This window comes from Drosophila santomea, chromosome 3R (genome assembly GCF_016746245.2).
Source record: "Drosophila santomea strain STO CAGO 1482 chromosome 3R, Prin_Dsan_1.1, whole genome shotgun sequence".
NCBI lineage: Eukaryota > Metazoa > Arthropoda > Insecta > Diptera > Drosophilidae > Drosophila > Drosophila santomea.
The window spans coordinates 26,700,009-26,716,859 of NC_053019.2; the positions used below are offsets into that span (position 1 = coordinate 26,700,009).

A 16,851-nucleotide genomic window follows, 5' to 3' on the forward strand; every position below is an offset into this window, starting at 1 on the left:
GCCAATTTGTTTTGTTTTCGCTTGTTTTATTTCGCTTTGTGAAAATAAAACACACAAAAGTGCCAACTGAGGTAACAAGAGTGGTAACTGTTATTTAACTAGTTGTCGGCCTTCAAATTGTAAACCAAATATATATTCCATAGCTATAGATTGATTACATAAAAATATCTGAACAAAATATAAATTATTTGTATTTCCGACGACTTGTTTAGACTAGAACATACCGTATCATTACTGTTGGCCAAAAGTACTGAACGTAAAGGTTAAAAGTTTCTGATACCTGAAAAAAGATAATACAAATCAGCAGTTTGTTTACAGCTTTTTGTTGATTTTCTGCCAATTTGGTTTCGTGCCTGGGTTTCCGTTCGATTGGGTTTTGTTTTGTTCCTATTTTTAGTTAACAAAAGCAACAACTGCGCTAACTGTTATTTAACAGGTATTGTTGTTGCCGCTGGCAGTGCTTATAGTTATTTATTCGGCTCGGCTTAAGAAATCGAAAAAGTTTTTAAATGCAATATAAAAGAGATTGACTTAAGGCGATAAATCGATTTCATGTTTTTGCGAACTTGCTGGAATACATATGTACATAAAAAAAAGCCTTTATGATCTTGACCCCGCTAACCGAATATGTGTTAAAAAACAAAACCGTGATAGTAAATCTGACCGCAATTAAATCCCAACCTTACCCAATATTATGTTAGAGATAAGATGGAAGGTTTGAAATTAAAGCGGTGTCTAAAGAAGTATGAAATAATGAAAGGAAGCAACTCGTAATTTTTCAATGTAACCTAAGATCAAGGATCTATTTTCAATGAATGCCAGACTGTATGACTTTGTAATCCAAAAGTATTTTGAAATTTGAAACATGTATTATGAGCTCTGCCAGTGATGCATACATTATAGAATTGATAATTTCGCAATCTCTGTTGATAAAGCTTCTATCTCTGAATGGCGATCCGCAAATAAACCCGTTTCTTTTGGGGCATTGTTTTGCGTGCTTTCTTTCAATCCACACGTCTTGTGCAATGCCTTTGGCCCAGTAACCCCGAACCCAAGATGAGTAATGCCCCATCTCATCTGGCTGCCATGCTGAGGGCTACTTCTGGTCTGGCTGATAAGAATTAGCGGCCTATTTGCATGCGGATGAGTCAGACTGTGTCCACTTTGGCTCAGATGTTGACTCTGGACAAAGATTAATCTATAATTGGGACAGAGACGCCCCACTGCGTAGCACAAATTAGAAATTAGCCTGGGCACGGCGCACTTTTTTGGCCGAGTTTAATCGCATTTGTGTATTTTAAGAGCTCTCAAGGCGATAAACTGGTCAAGTAGACGGGCATTAAAATATAAGTAGCCAAAGACCCTGAACACTCCCACTTCCAAATAAAGTTTAGGCAAGTGACGATTAAAACATCCGTGTAAGACTAGCTGTCAATCTGTGAAATACATGTAAAATGAAGCAAGATGCATATGCTTTGGCTGTTTTGTTTGTGTATAAAAAGAACTGAAGTGCTATGGAACTTCGATGTTATTTCTCGCTGTGCAGAAGGACCATCAGGCGGTTGGAAAGTATTTACTAAATATTTGATGGCCAAGGCCAAATGGGCTCCTCTCGCCTTCTTTTGGCACCTCACACCTCCTCACATTTGTTGGGTCTTTTTTGTCTGTTCGAAAGGTCATAAACCGCTGATGCCGCTTCTGTTTTATCTTCGGGATACATTTTGAGTTTGGGTTTGAGTTTTTCGTCTTTGTTTTGCTTTGTTTGTTTATAATTATGCGCTCGCTTGGCTGGCTTATAATTAGAAACTGAAGCTAAGCAAGCAAATTGGGAATTTTTCAGTCACCAACTTTGAACTTTTCGACTGAGAGGCGAAGAAGGGGGTGAAACTTTCACCAGAGCTTAAAAAAAGCCAGTGAAGACGGCATATTTTCCATTTGGCTAATTAAAAATGTCATTCTGGCTAATTGCAGATGAAAGTAAATGTAATTTGTAGTTATGCCACTGCACCATGTGTCGTCACATTTCCTATTTCCCTGTTTTCCCTCCGACTGCGCAAATTGTATCTTTATGTTGATTTTATCTACGGCCGAATGCGGCACGTAGAGCATATCCAGACTTTGATTAGGGCTCACGCGGCATTAGCGCAAGTCTTCCTTGCGGTCGCCAGTCGTACGTGACCCGTCTGAACCGGCGACCCAATCCGATCCCATTCGACCCGGCCGTTGGCTGATTCATCCGGCTCCGCTTGACCCGTCAGAGCAATCAAATTCAAATCAAATCAGAAAAGGGAATAATGAGGGCAAGCACACACACTCATCCACTCATCTACTTGGTGGCAATGTCAGGGTTTGAAATGCATTCAAGTTCGAGGCGTAGCAAATTATCCTTGGCAAAGTTTGCTGTCTTGCTGTGTATCTCGTTTTAATTTGCCTGATTTGTCTGAGGGTTGCGGAAAAGTTGTGTGTGCCAATGCAGAGATACAGAAATTGCCACACTGTTAATTTACTTTCATGGAAGATACGGCTGAATGAAACTTTTTCCATTCCGATTAACAATGCGGCGGTGGGAGGTGAATTACAATACTCGTATCCTTATCTTCTGTTATGCGCAGCAATTAACTTAATATTCTCATAAAACTAGAGGGTTTTGCACTCCATTAATTGGATTGGTTCTTAAGGAATTTCTTTGCTGTACTTTTGTAATTGGAATTCTTTTCAAAATGTGAACTAAAGTAAACCAACTTGAAACTTTCTATGATCTGTACTTTTGTAATTAAAATTATTTTTCAAATGTGAACTAAAATAAAGCAACTTGAAACTTTCTATGCCTAATTTTTATATGACTCAAATTCTTATCTAAGAATCTTAAGAATATGTGAAATTTACTGAAAGTAATTGAAACTCTATGAGGGCTAGATTTTATTAGGGTTCCCCTAGTTTATCTTTATTAACATGCAATATTATTTGGAGTGCCCTTATCAGCAGGACACTTTTAAGGGAACATTTTCCAAACTGTTTGCCTGCCTTATCGGTAGAAAACAAATCATAAATTTGAGTGGCACTAATCCTTTCCCTTTCTCCTTTTACGGCGCTTATCTAAAATGGTTTTTACTTGCGCGTTTTGTTGGTTTTTATAGGTTACCTGAAAATTGAATTGCATTTCAGCCATTTACAAATCATTTATTTCGCTGGCGGTCGGCGTACGCAATAAAAATGCACTTGGGATAGGTTCGGTTAATTTGATGTTTGTGTGTTGCTTGTGTTATTTGTTATTAGCGGTTCGCTTCGATTTATTTTTACACCAGGAAATTTCATGTTTTTCATGTTCCCAAGGAAGTGGAACACGTCGCTTGATGGATTGATCGATGGTATTGGCTCCATTATGCGACGCTTTCTTTCCTTTCCCATTTGTTTTTCATTTTTTGTATTTTTTTGCCCAGGTCTAATTGTATTTTAAGTGTCGAGCTCTTTGTTTATAAATAAATGTGAAATGGCTATGCGGTATTTCGATTTCTGATAAACATGCAGGAATGTTTTCCTCATCGCTTTCATGTAGTTTATAAACTGCGCCAATGTTTTTACTACAAATTAATCTAAAGCCAACCAAAATAGCCGAAGAGATGCGGCCAATGTTGTCAGTGACATATTTCCCAGGTCCAATTTGTATCTCTGCCTGCCGATCGAGCCAGCTGTTAAAGGTGCGGGGTGCCGCGGGGTCTTGTATCTGTATCTATAAGTAGAATTTATAGCGCGACAAGCGACAGCAGTTGGCTGAATTTTTGTTTTTTTTCGCTGTAGCGCGTGTTTGCCCACGAAAAGTTAGCCTTGAACTTTTTTTTTTCTGCTCATCTGCTGCTCTGCTGTCGTTCTTTTATTTTGCACGAAACCCAAACAATATCTAGAGCATCATCGTCACAGCATCACATGTATAATTTCGTGTGTATCTGTATCTGTATCTGTATCTGAGCAGCATCTGTACCTGCATCTGCATCTACATTGGTGTCTGTGTGTTTGATAAATTGAATTCTTTTCCGTTGGCTATTTCACTGCATTCAGTGGCCATATTTTTTATCTTTATTGTTCATGCCGAAATATTATGTCAACGGAGTGGTTCGCTCTTTGTTCGAATGGCATTCGATTGCTCAACTCACAGATATCCTCTACCAAAAGGTTAAGAAATAAATTCAGCCATTTGGTAAAGATATATTATATATTATAGCTAACAAATTCAAATAACAACTAAGTTTACCTGGTTCACCGTGTAACATATATCTTTTATTGGCTATAAAGGACCTACGTTTTATATATACCCCACTTGTTCCTAATTTTTCCAGGGTATACCAATTTATGCTGATAGCTTTTCGAATTGATTCTGGGTGCAATTTTAATGGGATTTACTTTATTACGGTGTCAGTGCTGCTGGCACTGCTGTTGCTGCTGCTGCTGCTGCTGCTGCTGCAGTTGCTGCTGTTGCTTTCCGCTGTCCCAACGCCATCTGTGCATCATCGAGATTACCGGCGACGAGTCAGCAGCTGTGCTTTTGGCCATGACCGATGATTCAGGTCTGCGGGTGTGGAGGTGTGTCACTGTGGGAGTTTAGTGCTTGTTGTGGGCGGGGGAATCACCTCAGCAATCAGTTTGCCTCGGAAAAAAAAACATGAATACATGAAAAGAAAAAAAGATAAGAGTAGGGAAAAGAAAGTGGTTAAGCACTCGAGTTTCTTAACTGTTTTGTTGCGGCTAGACCGAAATTGAACCGAAAACCTAAACTAAAACCCAAACCAATCGATTTCCTGTTGCGTTCGCCGCGCTCTGACCCAAATTCCTCCAAACGAATTTTCCCCCTTGGCTGATGGAGAGCCCCCTTCAGAGACCAGAAGCCGGGCCTCGACCCAAATTCTCTAGTGCAACCGGAGGAGGCGGGGAGATCCCAGTTGCGCCCTCCCCTGCATCTGATGGTGATGGTGGTGATGGTGGTGATGGTGGTGATGGTGGTGTTGGTGGTAGCGGTGGCATTCTCCTCTAAGCGCATTAACCGCGATCCCGAGCCAAGTCGAGTGTCGATTTGAGTTGAGCTGAGCTGGTGGCGTGTTAATGCCCACAGCTGGCAAATCTCCTGGTCATTAGGGTCGACGGAAAAGTGCAGCAGGAAAGTCAATTAAATTCGATGTATGTCAGCATCAACCAGCAGCCGAGTGACCAAGTGTGTGTGTGTGTGTGTGATCAAGTCAGGTGGGGATTAAGCACAGTTTTCCACATTGTGGTTAGTTTCTCCTTACAAAGTCGTTAGATTCCAATCAATTATCCAGTATTCCATGGCGTTGGAGCACTTGAAAGCCATTGATTATTCCTACAATACTTGCCATCATATCATAAGATCTAGAAACTAAAAGCCAGGTCGTCAATCAAAGTGTTTTATATCCATTCCCAATCAGTTGCAAGCCCAAAACCAAACAATGCAAAATTCATTTCCTCCACATTCATTGTTGTTGCTATTTCTGCTGCGGCAGCCATCCTGTCCTGTCCAGCTTTGCCCGACCGTTGACTCATCCAGTCAGTGTGTTGGTCGAACTGCTTCTGCCTGCACTGGATTTTCCATTTTTCATTTCCGCCCCCCTCCGTTTTTGTTTGCACTTGCGTCCAAGGCGATGGCGATGGCGAATGCGAAGGCGCTGGCATGGAAGTGGCGTTGAAACTTGGAGTACCACGACATTGTCCAGGCATGTCAACGTCAAGTTTGTTGACTCGTCCGGGCAACCTGCGCCCAAGTGGAGTTTAGCAGCAACACCAACAACGGCGACCGTATCACCGCAAACAGCGGCATCACGAACGGGTGCACCAGCAACAACTACAACAACTACAACATGTACAAGCACTACAACAACTACAAGCCAAAGACGGCAGCAACTGCAATAACAGCCGCAAACAACGTGCAAGTTGGCGAAAACTTCCGCTCCCCCAACTTCCAAGTTCCATGCTCCAGGTTCCAGGTTCCATGCTGGCCAAAAGCAGACAGGCCAAACGAGCTACGGATGTCAGCTGCATAAATCGTTCGCCTCCAGACCCACAGTTGTACCTTCACCCCGCCTGCGATGTGCATGTGCTCCTCCGGTACAGGGAAATCTCCTCCAGACAATTCCTAACTTTGCAGAGTAGATCGATTTCCTACGTTTCGGTTTATGTTGAACTGGTCACTAAAGCTGGAATTTCCTAACATAATAAATATATTCTTCAAATTAAACATGTTGTAGACTATTAAGTTGCATATGCTCGATTTTGTTGAACGAAACTGGAGACCCTTACACATTTCTGTAAACTATCAGTGCTCTTGATCATTCAACAGAAGGGAAGTTGTGTGTATGGAGGCTCTACTGTATGCACTAGCGCCCAGCTGTAGATAGTGCCTCCCATCGAAAGCTGTTCATAAAAGTGCAATTTATTAGCATACAAAGTACGTCGTCTAGAAAAGCAGAAAGGCTAAGAGCTGAGCCAGAGTCAGGCGTTGGTGGGGCAGGTTTTTAGGCACCGATAGAATGAAAACATTGAAAGTTGCTCAACCTGGAGTGGTTTCCTCCGTTGGCCATGAAATGCTGGCCATGTTAGGGAGATCTTTGTGCGGTTCCCAGCCTTTGTTGCCATGCATTATAAGCTGTTGACCCAGCATTTCATTTTGGCTTTAACCAGGCCACCAGATACATACAGCTTTGGCATTAGCGAAAGATTTAGAAGATAATGTAAACTGGAATCTATTAGGATCTACGAAGCTCTATACAACTGGCAACAGGATGTATTCTAATCTAGCTAAATGTAAAACAATTGATGGGCTGTGATAGTGCAATCTATTAGATAAAGAAGGGGTTGTTTTATTATCGATCGTATATGATGTAACTGGTATTATAACTGCTGCATTCCCAAACATAATGAATAGCTTACCAAAACATGATTATTAATTGACTTTTATTATGGCATTTTCACATCAGGCGGTGGTAGCCAACGCATTGATGCTGAAAGATTTTCAAAGACTCCATATTCATACGATTGTGTTAATGAACAAAATAATATATCAGATGCATAACAATGCCTTGCTACTTTTTAGACAGTGATGTAAAAGAGTTGAGCCAACAAAAATATAATGGCGTGTTGGCAATAACACGCCCATTCACTTACTATCCAACTATATTGGCTACAAATGGCTGATAAAGCCATCACGTTGGGCTCTATAAAATAATGTATGTGATGGCTTATCGAGCCCAGGTAGCAAATCGGTCCTCAATTAACCCATTAACGAACCTTTCCTATGCGGTAATCCCATTCAGACAGACTCACCTTTGTATTACGTATGCGTATGATCGGATGTTGGCCAAAGTGGTTAGCCCAAGTGGGGAATGAGATCGAGATAAAAATGCAAATACAAAACACATTGATTAAGCCGAAAGTGTGAATCGATTCGATTCGATAGCGGTGAGGGTCGGTCATCCAAAGATCTCCGGCCAATCTCTGCTCGAAATTGGATTTATCTAGTTGTTTGGTCTCGTGCCGGCAAACTGCAAAAGTGATTATCCGATGACTCACTGGATGAAAGCCGCAATTCGAAAGTGAAAGGTTTCATTATATCTATTTTCGGGTTTCTTTCGCCAAAGTTCGTTGCCAAAAAACATAAGTTGAAAAAACTTTTCAACGATTTTCAGCCACTTTTGCGACAATTATGGAATTGGAGCGGCCTGACCGGACTGCCTGTGTATTTAAGTGGCTGAGTGTTTTTCATGGAGGGAAAAGAGCCGAGCCCGCTTGACACGAATTCCGGCAGATGATGCTCATATTCTCGTTAATAAATACGAGGAAAGTGGTTTATAGTTTGCGTATTAACATAAAAACTTTGCCAATGCTGAACTTTAACTAAAAGGAGACCGGGCCAGCGGTTTCAGAGTAGCAAGCAGCCTAGAGTGGCAGCTTCACAGCGAGTCACTTGACACAGTTTGTGGTTGAGCCGCAGGGTTGCGGGTGGTTTTTGGGTTATTGGTGGGGTTTGGTGGGGCTAGGTGGGGTTTGGGAGGTCGGTGGTTGCGGCTGCGACTTCTGCTCGAGCTTAATTCCAACGTAGGAGCCGAGCAACTTTGGCTTTTGACTTGGCCCGTACTTGGCAACAAAGTATTTAAACCGATTTGTGTAATCTTCTTCCGTTAACGAGAAATTATAATTGAAAGACGAAATACTTTGAGAGGCCTTTGTTTGTGCAGAATGATTTCGCAATATTTGTAATCACTTTAAAGCAAGAAGTTTAGTTTTGAAAACTTTCTCCACCTGTTAATCCTTGACTGCTTAAAACTGTTACTGATAATTTGATACTATTTTGTAACTTTCCGATTTTCCAGTTTATAGATTTTAAATGACTTACATTTGCATTAAAACTGACTCATCAATTGGGTAATTCCCATTTCACTGGCTCTTGAATCCCCATGATATAGACACTAAGGAATGTCGGAAAATTTCAACCTACTTATACTTATTTGGCTTTTGGCAATTAAAAAATGGAATATATCTGAGGAATTCTTCATTTTGTGGGTGCGTGATATAAACAAAAGGCTTTCATTGTTTATATCTTGTGGCATTATGCCTACATATAGATCGTTGTCTGTGTGCCTATGTATCTCACATTTACCATATACTCGAAAGTAAACAAGTGCCAAGTATTCATAAGTCCGAGCACGCTCTAACAGATCATAATTTTTATTTTATGGATATACAGTGCGTTTCCCACGAAACGAACCGTGTTCTGCGATTAATAGAATTTACATTGTAGCTTGAATACATATTACTTTGGTGGGTTTTCTAGAAATATATCAGTTTCTACTTGATGGCGGAAGTAAAATGTCTTTTAACTCAAATGTATCTATTATAAGACGTATAATAGATAGATTAACTGAATTCGAATAACTTATAAGATAACTCTATTATCTCACATCCCTTAATTTAATTGAAATAGATAACGCATTTACAAGCCATCGCAACTTAATTATCAAATATTCCAGAACGGAATTCTGTGTATGCTGTTGTAGCCCTCGCACACTGCACACTGTAAACTAAAATGTTGGCCAGCAAAATGCAATTAAAATGAGAAATGGGCGGCTAAACAAGTTGGGAGGTGCTGCTGTTGTTGGTCTCCACATCCTGCTGGCTTTTCGGACCACACGCAGCGTCCAATTTGGATTTATTATGGGGGCGAGGAGCCGGAGAGCAGGAGTGTGTTCCTCCAAGAGCTCCATTCCTTTCCTGCCCAGTGAGATAGTGGCAGTTGCTGGTTAATTTTATTGGATTGCCTTACACTCTCCAGCGGCGAACACACTTTAAGTTTCTCGATTCTGGGTGCGCCGGGCTATTAACTCAACGTGGTGTCGTTCGCTTTTTTGTTGACTCTTGGAAAATGTCGTTTAAATCGCTTTCGACCGGGCCCAAACCACCACTAACGTGTCCATTCTCTTGCGGATAAATGCCAGTTTCTTTGGTTTCGGTTTTGCTTTTGATTTTGATTTTGATTTCAGAGGGCGGAACAAGCTGAAGACATTTCACATTTATTTATAACACACATCAAACTGGGCGTTTCAAAAATAAAACAATTTGCGTCAGCCTAGTGTGGTTTAATTTATTACACATTTGGGCTTATTATAAAATTTGTCCTGAATATTTATGAACTGTTGCGGTGCTTCTTGACACACTTTATCACTGTAGATGTGGTAATATTTATTTATTTTGATAAAAGCTTCTCCTGATGAATGAACAAAGATAGAGAATAATATATATTTGGAACCCTCTTGAGGATTCTGAAACGACGGCGAGTGCTTTTGATGGATTCGATCGGCTTATGGCATCAATACCTTATGCAATCAATCGAATGGCATTGGCAAATTGCTTTTCTAACCATGAAGTCGAAGCCAATCTGAAGCCGCAGAAATGCTCGAAAGGCGGCGGGGTAATAAAAGGGGAAAAATTGAGAAAAATCGAGTTGTGGCCGAGACTGAGCGGGTCATATGATATATGGGTCATTAACGAATTGTGCGGCGACATGGAATATGTGGAATATATGTTCGAATAATAAAAACAATAAATAATAAGAGGAATGTGTCAAACGATTGCTCGTTAAACTCAAGTTTAGACGGCGGCGTTGTTCGCTCAATTGGAACAATAGCTCGCAAAATAATATTAAATAAATATTTAAAGCTTATACAAAAAAGACTCAAATTTTAAGCACTGAGTCATTTGGCGATCGGTAGTCACACATGCGGCAAAGTGGGAGCTCATCAACCCAACCCACACACACAGCTTATATGGTTGGTGTTATATGTCAGCTAATTACCTCATAAAGGCCACGTCATAACCTCACCAATTATGTCTCAAGTGCAAACACCCAAAAAAAAAAAAAGTGAAGTTGCTGGAGATTTGTGAAATCGTCAGATTGAGCAAATTATATTACTTGTATATTATGTTGCTATAAAGCTGGGAGAAACTGCGGGAAATCTCGAGTTTATTATGAACTTCCTTATGGCTGTACTAAAATGTGCAAAAATGCAACAGAAAGCAGCCAACTTAGTGAAGCTGAAAATTGTTTATTGCACCTATTGTGGTTTTCAGTGTTCGGGAAATTGAAAGTATCTCAAGCAAATCATTTTTATGATGATAAGGGCATTTACAATCAGTTGTTAAACGATGTTAGTCTTTAACGCATTGTTACTCTAAGTGAGTGTGAATTAAAATGGTTTAGAGATATTGTTTGTAATTATTTCATATTTTTAATGTATCTTACTAACATTAAGTATCCTTTCTTAAGTACAGCATCAGCATTAGATTTTAATTAATTGTGATTTGTTTGCACACTTGTGCGCTGAATAATTCCTTTATTGCTGACCTGTCCTAGGTCACTTACAATCGCGTTGTGCTGGCCATTTTCCGCAAATTCCCAACGTTTAATGTGCTAGCCACACCACATGCCACACCACATATGTGTTCACCCAACCCAACCGCTTAAGGGAACAAAACTCATGAATGATTCAGGTGCTAAGAGTGGAAAAGCGAAAAAGGTGTGAAAATAATTACGTACCGCTTTTAGACACATCGATTGCATTCCTCGCCGCTGAAACTCAATCGATGTTTACAATATTTATAAGAACGAAGAAAGCGTTTTGCGGCTGCAGGCACTTAAACTATTTCTGTTTTTCTCAATTTTTTATGGTGCCTCTCAATAATTGATAGACCATAAGTTTCGTGTCATATTCGATCTATGGCTGTTGGGAGTGAATGAACCAGAGTAACCTTTCCAGCTGGCCTGCAGCACTTTTGCCACATGGGTTAAGGTTTGGGGCGGTTGCATATGGTGGGCGGGCAGAAAGCTGAGGAGCTGAGCCACACCCACTTTGGCCATGTGACGTCGCCTTTGTGTTGTTGTTGTTATACTGACTTTGGAGAACGCGAACGTAAAGTGCCATTTAGTTGATAATTGTGGCAAATTACCAACGGTAGTTACATCGATTTTCATACCCTCCTGATGGGTCGGTTAACTACGAAGGGGTTACTGAACTCTCGCTGCTGGAAAGCTTTTGCTGTCATATTACTTTTAATTGGATATGGTGTGCTATGAATTTTACACATTAAACACGAAACTAATTCAGCACAGTTGCTTACTATTCCAATTAAAAGAGTACTTTTTATTCATTTTCTAAACTTTTTTTCGTACTATGTGTGTATTCATTATATTTTGGGGCAGAGTATTGTTCGTCTGTTTAGCACATTGCACACATTTGGTTATTAGAATTTGAATGGCAATCTCTGTGACTGCGTCTCTGGCACTGTCCCCCAAAAACATTCCCCATTTAGCATTCCGAATTCAATTGCAGCTCGTCTTTGGTTGCCATTGTTTGGGGGCTCCATCCGTTTCCGGGCATTGTCTCGTCCGTCAGTCTGTCGGTCTGCCACTTTGTCATTTTGGCTGTCAGTCAGTCAGTCAGTCAGGGTCTGCGTGATTCTCGCATAAATTAACTAAGCACTCCGATCGAATCCCGAACCCGTCTGGCAGCCAGTGGTTCCCTCTGGTGTCGTGGCAAGTAGTTGGCATGCATAAGTAAGCCTCACACTCCGGAAAACTTTGGATGGCAACGCATTCGGCATGCAGTTGATCAATAATGCAATGACCCAAGCCGGCGACAGACGGGCGCCAAGTAATGCCTAGGCTGCAAACTTTCGGAGCCCTCTAATTAAACGCCCCCTCCACAAGTCCCCCGCCCCCATCGTCCTGCCTCAACTTCTGGCCACTCACTGTGGCGCCACCCACACATCGGTTTTAACCGGCAATATCGTGCCTTAAATTCATTTAACCAGTAGCTCTAAACTAAAACCCAGACCCGTCGCGTCCGTGACTCATGCTCACAATCCTTGCTGAAACTCAAGCAAACGGCTCCCAAGCGAAATGGAAATGCAAAAAAAAATATAAAAAGAGAGGACAACGTATAAAACACGCTTAAATGAAACCGTAAAAGTTGCCCATAAGTCGCGACAAAATGACATAAACTAGCTTAACTGATGGCGCTTGTAGATGAGTTCGAGTTTTGGCAATACCCTGGAGCCTTTGGGTGTGTGTTTTTCTGGGGAATCGCGTAATTAATCATCATGTAAATGATACCGACTTGGCAGAGCTCAAATATGAAAAAAGATTAGAAAATATAATGTAGTGTCTTGCACCTTCTGGTGACTCTTTTTCAAATGCATTACTCATACGCCCTGTGTCACTCGTGGGTATAACTCATTCGACCCGTGGCCCCATACTGGTTTGCCCACTTGTGGTTATAATCGTACGGCAGCGATTTGCTGATTTGACGAGCTCTTTCCCCAGCTTGACATCTTGTCAGTGAATGCGGGCTAGCTGTCCTTGGAACGGGGCGACTATCCAGCCCAGCCAGGTCTCGGTATGGTCTCCGTCTTCGTCTCCATCCGTATGGTGGTCAAGTCAAGTCTTTGTTGTCTACGAAAGCCAGGCACTTGTCGTCGCAGCAGGAAATGCAAAGTGCAATTTGCATACGGCTCTCTGGCGGCAGTTGAGCCATCCACGAGTCGCCCCCGCCGGTTGACTATCATTGTGAATCATACATGCGCACATCATCCCGTCATCCCATCATCCCATCATCTCATCATACTAGGTCCATTCACACGGACAGTAACTGGTCGCACGCGAATCTACGGATAAGTTAGCGGCGGAAACAAAACTGCAAATTAACATGTTAACAAAATACCCAGTTACAGTCGGTCTTTCCATCTGTTTTGCCCATCTGTCCGTTTGTCCGTTTGTCCGCCGGCTTGTCCGTTTGTCTGGGGGGTGTTAACAGCCAACTCGCAACTTACAACAGCTAATCAACGAGAAAGCAAAAATGGAAATGAAAATGGAAATGGAAAATAGCTCAGCGAGCTAAATGGAGGATGAGCAAGGGTGTGATGAACGCGATCACGCAACCTGGGGCAACGTATTTGCGCCCAGTGTCGTTTTATTACCGGAATTGTTGTCAAAGGTGCCACTTACGGATCACATCACACATTCCCACATCAGCTCTGATGACCGCACGGTAGCCATTCTGTAGCATTCTGTAGCACTCGCAATGTGATTATTTTACTCACTGCTCATGAATCGTTTTGATGCTTTATAGTATTTTTTAAAACTTTCCCTATTTGCCTTACATCAGAATTATGTCATGGTTGCCAAAACTAAAGCATGAATCGTTTTACTAAAATTGTAGGTTTTTTATTTTGTGAATTTCGTTGTTAAATTACTCAGACAATGAGTAGCCATTCATCAACATAAATTCACATTTATGCGGACACACTCGAAAATGTCAAGCAAAATATTTAGCTTTTATTGAGACTCTGGACCGGCGGACCGTGGATCATTGCGATGTGATGCCCTCTCTTTCTTTATCTGGAATCTTGCGCCAGTGACACAGTTTCCATCTCTTTCTGCTGTGTCTATCTGTCTCGCTTGTACGCTCTTCACTTTGATTGAGGCGATTTGCGAACTCAATTTGTTTTTATGTAGCATTTTCATTTCGCTCATTTTCCCCCTCTGTTATTTATTTGTTGCACTAATCAGTTTCAATTTCCATTTTTTCATATTTTATTCGTGCCATAAAAAGTGGGCGCAGGGGGTGGTAGAGCTTATCAAGTACACGCCCGCTATCGCACTCTATTTATATACCTATAGTTGATGATTAAGTAATTAATGCCACGACGCTTGTCGAGTGCTTAACCGGGTAATTGGTCTGATTTCCAATTAAGTCAACTTATTATGTAGGTTTTTTATTGTTTTGCAAGAGACTCCAGAAACCAGAGAGTGATTTGCGCCATAGAAGATTGGCTTATCCCCATGGATCAGCCAATCAATCCTCTAGCCCATAATTCATATTCATGTCCAATGTCCGTTGTCCGTTGTTCGCTACCTCAATTGGTCATTTATCAAAGCTCCTTTGCAACAAAGAAAACATTGTTCGCGACTTGGGTACGATGAACTGGAAAGAAAAGATTGGATAGTCGGGGATGACGGGACGAGGAGGTACTCAGGGAGATAAAGACGCGAATTAAGGCAACAGAAATGTATAAGAAAATGTATAAGCTTTCCGGCAGCATTCGACGTGTGTCATTCATGGGCACAGCGCACAATAACAAAAATGAAAAAGGTTGATAAAAAAACGCCATGACAATCAAAATGCTAAGAAAATAATGGACAAAAACGTAATGCCAAAATTGTTAACGAACAAAAAGTAAAACTCACAGAACCCACAAGTTGAAGCCTGAAAACGAAGCGTTGTTTGCTTTCAAAACTCGACCAGTCAATGACATTGGCCAGACGAAAACAAATATCAAATGCAATAAAGCTAAATAAAGCTAAATAAACCCAAATGAAAAGCAAAATCGAATAATGTAAGGAGGGCGGCGAGCGAACAACAAGCGAAACGCGCCCCTCGATTTCTTATAAACATTTAAAAATACACCCAAGACGAGAACAACAATAAAATGTCAACTTATTTTTAACAAACAATGCGAACATGCCATGTCAAGTGCACGCAAATCAAATTGAATGGAAACCAGTGTTCTTTGCTGGTAATGTGGGAGTAGCGATCCTATCGATGTGACATCGTTAGTCACTCGAAAACTCATTTCTAATGCTGATCACATTTGGTAGTTATTAATGAAATACTGCATGATCTACGTGATAAGGTTGATGATTTGTTTATGACACTTGGGAAGAGCTGTCCAAATGCGGAAATAAAGTCGCAATGTTCTAGGAACTTAAAATCAATAGGATTTTTATGGCTTGTTTTTGAGTGTCTTTACAAATTTGAGAAATAATATTTAGTAATATTATCTGAGCATTTATTACCGATTGTTACAGTGTCAACAATATGGTTTTCTTCCCTTCACTTTGTTGATGGACTTGTGCTATTTTACGTTTTATTTTTGTAACGCCATAACCAAGTCATTGAATTCTTTGAATTGCGTGAACTGTCTGTTCGACTTGCCCTATAAGTGTTGTCCACGTCTTTTCACCCAGTAACCACCTCATTCACTGCCCCTTTAATGAAATTTGCATCGCGCAACAAAACGAATGTTTTGAATTATTAATTAAGAAATTAATTGCGCGTTGCCGACGACTACGCATTCGCGCTTGGCCCCTCTACATTCCATTCCAAGCGCTTTCATTTTGCAGTTGCACAGCAAGAAAATGATATATACAAATCGAGTTTAATTAAATACCATGTTGCTATTGAGTTTTCAATCTGGATACATATATAATAATAAGCTTACATAATGTAAACTAGTTGTTTGCTGTGCGTTGGTAACCTTTTGAGTAGCCCTCGCAGCATATTTAAATTTATTTACTGTGTTTCGCTGATGGCTGGTCAAGGGAATTCAATAAGCGACTGCCATTGTCCGGCAATCAATGGCTGGCCATAGTTTCGACCTGATCCCGGCCACCATCTGCATCACCCGTCCAGTCCGCCGGGTGGGGTGTCCAATCATTGTCCATTGTCGAGTCATCCGGCTGTCTGCTTAGTCAGCTCCATTTGCATATCTTTCACACCCCGGCAAGCCGGATATCTTGCATACTACGTACGATAATGATGATGATGATGATGCACCCGTGCTCCAAGATCACCCAACTCCACCCAGCGTCCATCTTTGCTGATTGGAGCAGATGATGAGTGAGCAGGTCCAACAAAAGATGTCCGGAGCGCGTAATCCGCTTCGCTGCGAGGGGCATTACTGCGCAGAAATTAATCAGGAAATAAATTATTTATACTCATACTCCGCGGACAATCTGGACTTTGTCTTGTGCTGCCAAAAACGTTAAAAAAATGCCCAGTGGCTGGCTGCTTTGTGACAGTGCAAAATAAAAGAAAAAAACGAAAACTGAAATCCAATTTCCTTTATGGCTTAGTTATAAGCGATTATAATGGCCATTACATCTGACTTTGCTCAAAATGTGAGTGGGATATATGATTTCCTTTGAAAATCGCACCGCAAGAGAAAACTTTAATTTTAATGTATTTCCTCTGCACATGCATGTGTTTTTCTCCATTTTCATTTTCATTTGCTTTTTATTTCAGTTTGTATTATACAACAACATTTTAGTTTTCTACTTGATTGCATTTTACTTTTGATTTTTCTGCATCGCTTTCCAGGCATTTCCTCGCAAAATCGCAAAATCTCTTGGCGTGAAATTGTTTCTTCGCTTAGATTTCGTTGATCGATTGTTCAGTGCATTGGAAATGCATTTAACGAGCTCTTTTCTATTTTCTTCCTTTTTTATTTTGGGCCATC

At 40.9% G+C, this 16,851-nt stretch overlaps 1 protein-coding gene across 4 annotated transcripts in view; it reads left to right on the forward strand.

Moving 5' to 3' along the window:
* LOC120451778 (phosphofurin acidic cluster sorting protein 2) overlaps positions 1-16,851 on the forward strand; it is a 33,838-nt gene that overhangs the window by 1,465 nt on the left and 15,522 nt on the right. The window lies entirely within an intron of this gene.